The sequence below is a fragment of the Bos mutus genome, chromosome 1 (genome assembly GCF_027580195.1).
Source record: "Bos mutus isolate GX-2022 chromosome 1, NWIPB_WYAK_1.1, whole genome shotgun sequence".
Classification (NCBI taxonomy): Eukaryota; Metazoa; Chordata; class Mammalia; order Artiodactyla; family Bovidae; genus Bos; species Bos mutus.
Genome location: NC_091617.1, coordinates 104,825,817 through 104,831,816, shown reverse-complemented (window position 1 = coordinate 104,831,816; position 6,000 = coordinate 104,825,817).

Here is a 6,000-nt window from a genome sequence, read left to right as displayed (position 1 = left end):
TTAGAACTTTCTTGGGTAAAATTGTTTATTTTCTGTTCTCTTGTTGTACAGAGTCTTTAGTTTACTTGAAATTTCTAAAAATTTTTATGATAGCAGTTAAATCAAAACCTTATAGCTTCCCACAAAATTCTTATGTAATGTTAAAACATAATTTAATTGAATCCATATCTGACATTTGATTATGAGAAAATGATATATGCATTTTAATATTTAGTGAATGTGTTGAGGAGTAGAATAAAGAGTTCTCCACCTGAGCACCTCTGCTCTCCTCCATAAAATAAGAGAAAACTTGTTTTTCTTCTTTTAACATATGCTGTATTTTAAGGTAGAGTTTCATTTAAATGCAAAACATTGTTATTGAAACTATGAAATGAAATCTCATTTGCTTTTATCTTCTGCTATACTTTCTGATTTAATTTTGCAATCTATTGGCCCCTTTTCCTTATTTGTTGCTAGTTACTGCATTAAAAATTATGTCATTTTTACATAAATTAAAGCCTAGCAAATTTGTTGTATGTTAACGCTCCATCACAGTGGTTCACTTACAATCTCCTCTCACATATTTTGAGAGATTTAAAAAGTATTTTGGTTCCAAAGACATGACTTCTGAGCATTATTTTTTCTTTATTTCTATTAACAGCATGTGTGAGTAAGTATTAGGAACCATTAAAATCCTTCTCTTTGGGGAGCAGAGTTCCTTTACATCACTTTTACAATAGCATTTACTGCCCTGTTTTTTCAGGTGTATGGTTTCCAATTTACTCACACAAGCTCTCTGATGAGCTGTCTAGGGGCCTATAACCCTGTTCTATCTTCAGACTGCCCAACATATTATTGGCCTCGCAATGCGGCAGAGCGTTTTAAACAAACCTCCTCTGTCATCAGGCTTACTTTAAAAGAGCTCTGCAACCGACCCAGGTGCAGATGGCAGGGTGGCACCTGTGTGCCCAGCCGCCTGTAACTTCCACCCCTGCCACTGTTTCCCAAAGTGAGGTAGCTGGAGTGGAATAATACTCATCATCAAGAGGAGGGTTGTTTTTAATGCGTTCTTGGTCTCAGAGAACCAATCATTTAAAAACAATTCACCACCACAAACTGGTGATAAAACTGCCATTTTAGAGAAAAATGAAATAGAACAGAAGTGTGTTTTCTTTCTTTTTAAAAATTGAAGTACAGTTGATTTACAGTGTTGTGTTAAGAAATCTGTTTTCTGAACAACTCAAATGGCTGGTTCCAGCAAAGGCATGGCACTGGGTTACTAAGTGGCTTGTGTTTTACAAACATCACCAAATTGTAATGTGCCTGTAAACCCAGAGAAGCCAGAAGAAAACCAGTGTCAGGATCCTTTCCCTTTAGATGGTTGTCATTCTTTGCCTAAATCTCAGCTTTCTTTCAGAGAAGGCAATGGCACCCCACTCCAGTACTCTTGCCTGGAAAATCCCATGGATGGAGCCTAGTGGGCTGCAGTCCATGGGGTCGTAAAGAGTCGGACACGACTGAGCGACTTCACTTTCACTTTTTACTTTCCTGCATTGGAGAAGAAAATGGCAACCCACTCCAGTGTTCTTGCCTTGAGAATCCTAGGGACGGGGGAGCCTGGTGGGCTGCTGTCTATGGGGTCCCACAGAGTCAGACATGACTGAAGTGACTTAGCAGCAGCAGCAGGTTTCTTTACTAAAGCAGGTAACTTTTTTTTTTTTTGATGCTTGGAGTAACTTTTATTATTAATTTAAAAGTTCATATTAGAGCATAGTTGATTTACAATGTTTTGTTAGTTTCAGGTATACAGCAAAGTGATTCAGTTATACATGTACATATATCTATTCTTTTTCAGTTTCTTTTTCCACATAGGTTATTATAGAATATTGAGTAGAGTTCCCTGTGTTATACAGTAGGTCTTTGCTGATAACCTATTTTATACATTGTAGGTGTGTGTATGGAGTAACTTTTAAAAAAGCAATTACAGCTGCCATTTTATCAAGTCCTTGCTGAGAGTTGGGACTTCCCTGGTAGCTCAGCTGGTAAAGAATCTGCCTGCAATGCAGGAGACCCTGATTCAATTCTTGGGCTGGGAAGATCCTCTGGAGAAGGGATAGGCTACCCACTCCAGTATTCTTGGGGTTCCCTGGTGGCTCAGCTGGTAAAGAATCTGCCTGCCATGTGGGAGACCTGGGTTCAATCCCTGGGTTGGGAAGATCCCCTGGAGAAGAGAAAGGCTACACACTCCAGTATTCTGGCCTGGAGAATTGCATGGACTGTATAGTCCATGGGGTCACAAAGAGTCGGACACAACTGAGCGACTTTCACTTTCACTTTCACTTTGCTGGGGGTTACCTGGCTCCATGCTGAACCTATTACACAGGGTAAATACTATCACCCACCTCTTGTAGATGCAGAAATGAAGGCTTTGTCAATGAAGTAAGCAACTTACCCTTCAAAAGAGTTACAGTTGCTAGGATGTGATGGGCCCAGGAGTCACCTCTAGGTGATTGGTCTCCAGTTTTCTTATTCTTATAAACTAAGCTCATCTACTTATCTGAATAAATCAATAGTCAGAGACCCAAAGAGGAAAAGGAATTTGCAGGACAAGACAGCGAGACCTTAAAGCCAAGTCTATAGATTCTTTCAGTCAGTTTCAGTATAAAGTAGGTTACTATTATTGAATTGTGTGCTTGAATAACAATAAAAACTGGCACAAAATGATTAAAATGACTCTATGAAGTATTTCTTAATTTCCGATTACAAATGATAAAAGCTGTGCCCAGCAGACTTGAACAGGAACAGAAGTTTTTGGGAAAATAACTCAAATAATCCTTCTGAAAGTATGTATGTCCAGTATCTTTTTGATGAGAGGCTTTCATCTCTAGAGGAGAAAAGGCACCATGGGATTACCAGAAAAGAATCCATCATCTCAAATTTGTTTTCTATTGATAGGGGTGTATCACATCATTTCCCCCAAGTTTGTTCCATTAAAGTATTGAGTGAAGTATATTTAGAAATTAACTTTTATAAAATCTTTAGTCATTTTGTCCAAGAAGACAGAAAATTAAGCCACAGGGATTTCCCCCTCCTAGGTACATTGACTATTCTTTTGAATACAAATTAACTATGACCTATCAAAAGGAGTTTCAGGAAAGTATTATTTGCCAGGAGCCAGCATGAGGACCTCCGCCCGTGGCAAAGGTCATGAGGAAGGAGGCTGAACATACGCAAAGGTGGGATCGAGCCTCAGGAGTCCCCCTGAAAATTCTCAAGCATCTACCCCCAAAACCAGAGTCTGCCTACTTTACTGCTTTGTGCTCTCACCTACACCTCTGACTTTATGGCGGGCTGTCCCCCACCACCTCTTTCGGAGAAGGAGTTAACTTAGAGCTCCAGTTAATAGTAATTCCTGGGCGTGATAGGAGTGTTTCAACCTAAAAACTTCTCTGAAGGTTCTCTAGCCTGCCTGACAGGCTTGTCCAGCCACGTGTGATTGCTCACAGCCTCCCAACTGTGAGAGGCATGAGATGCTTTAAACCTTCTAAAAACAGGTTCTTTAGAGAAGTTAGAAAACTATTAGTATACTATAGTAGGCTGATTAGAAATTGTATTGGTGAAGGGTTTTTCATTTGTTGAGCCAATGTTTATTGCTAAGTCTCCACATCCCCTGCCCTTATTCACATTAATAAATATATAGAAGAAATAAGTATTAACCTTTGATATTAATTATGTTAGACCTTAGGCAAAGCAAATTCTTTCCTTAATTAAAACCCACTGCACCCTAACCCTATAGGAATGTAACTTTATCTGTTACCTTCGGAAGGTGGTGTCTGTTTTAAGAATAATCACCCTTGGAGAAATAAGTGTTCGGTTGCCTGACCGCTGTCACAAGGAGAGGGTCATAAATTGTCAGCAGGCCCCCTGGCCAGATGATGTAACACCCCTAAGATCTCTGTATACATTTGTATGAAGCACCTGACTTTAATAAACGTCAGGACTGCTGACCCCACGTGACTTTTGTATAACATCCCAGTGTATAAAACCTGGAAAAATAAAAAATGGGATCATTTCCTCGAAAGACTGGTCTCCCCATGTCGTTCTTTTTCTCACCTTCTGGCTGAATCCCCATCTGGAATGTGGAGGCTCGTGAAGCCTACTAATTATGCCTGGGCTTCTAAGATCTGACCGGGGAGGCCTTAGTGTCTCCTCTCCTTCAGGAGAACAGGAGGACGCCTGCGGCCTACATAGGTGACGTAAATTCCTTGCCTTGGAATTATTAGCTTTCCACGTAAACCAAGCTATTCAGCCTCTTTTCTCCACTGAATTTTCCTACTGAGCTATCCCTATTTAACCACTCTTTATATCTTTAATTAACGCTTAATTGATCTATTGTTTCCTGATCGCCGAAGCTGTCTCCCCTTCGAATTCTCTACCCACCGGGGCTGGACCCCAGCAATTATTAACATGCTTTTTGCTTTTTCCCACGTGTGGCTTCTTAGAGCATGGTAACAAGGGTATTTTACCGTAGTTCCAACTTGTCCTAGGAACCTGTCTTCAAGGCAGGTCTCATGAGTATGTTCGGATACTGAATATGAGGCTGCCCTAAGGGGTTATTTAACTATGAACTGAGGAAAGTCTCAAGGCACCTTATGACAGTCTTGCCAGAAGTCAGTGGGTAGGCTATTTTATACATCAACTGAGAAAGGAGCCAGCAGGACCATAGCTCTCACTGGTGAGACTTTGTGTTACAAGATGGATGCTCATTTATTTGCAGGACTGAAACTCTTCTAAGATCTTGGGAGGTGAGATGCATAAAACCATCTCCTCGGTTGAGGCAGAAGATACTCGAGGCCGTGAGCCCCGACTTGGGACATAGTAAGGGGAGATAGAAGAAAAACCCAGGAGATGAAAATTCTTCCAGTGGGAAGAAGATTTTTGGAATGAAGAGGCTTGAGGAAGCATCTACATCAGCTGAATCATAACGTCTCCCCTCCCATGTAGAGAACCCTTTCTGAAAAGTGTCTGAACATGCCTCCACTGCCTGGTGAGCTAGTCCTGGGCCACCTAATAGTGGTAGAGGAGAGGGAAACCTGTGCATCTAACTCCTCCCAGTCTCCAGGGGAGAGAGGGCTGCCGCCTTTCAAGGGATTGGGTCAGAGTTTTGTGGGGTAGGTGGGGGAATTACAAGAGCCAGGGAGAGCCCACCCCAAGCCATAGCAGGGAGTGACAGACACTCCTGTGGTGCTAGGGGAGCAGTCTGAAGAAGATGATGTGAGACGACAGTAACAGCAAGCTTTCTTGCTCCAGTGACATCTAGAGGGGCAAAGTGGCAGGGCAGGCTTCTCTATGGCTTTAGCAAGGGAGGGAGTGGTGGGTGGGGGTGTGGGGGGCAATGCAAAAGAGACTAGGAATATGTACAACTGTAGTCTTCCTAAACTCTTAAGAAAGATTAAAATTTCATCAGCTACTGATGATCAAGGTCTGTTATTATTTTATACATGTAAACAAAGTGTTCTGAAAGAAATGGTGGTAAGTGTTTTATAATTCAGATTTTACATTCATCTTTTCTTATAGACTAGGCTGCAGTCACATAGGCCTTATGTCAGCTCCTGCAACTTTCCTGATTCAAGATCTTTGCTTTGGCTGTTTGCTCTGCTAGGAAAACTCTTCCCTGACTTTTTGTGGAACTGGCTCTTTTTCACTCATTGTGATGATTTCCTAAAATTGAAGTACATTTGATTTACAAAATTGTATTACTTTCAAGTGTACAACACAGTGATTCAACATTTTTATAAGTTATACTCCATTTATAGTTATTATAAATATTGGCTTTATTCCCTATGCTGTACAATAAATCTTTGCACCTTACTTATTTTATACATAGTAGTTTGTACCTCTAAATCTCCTGCCCCTATCTTGCCTCTTCCTACTTCCCTCTCCCCACTGGTAACCACGAGTTTGTTCTCTATATCTGTGAGTTTGTTTCTTTTCTGTTATAGTCACTAGTCTGTTTTATTC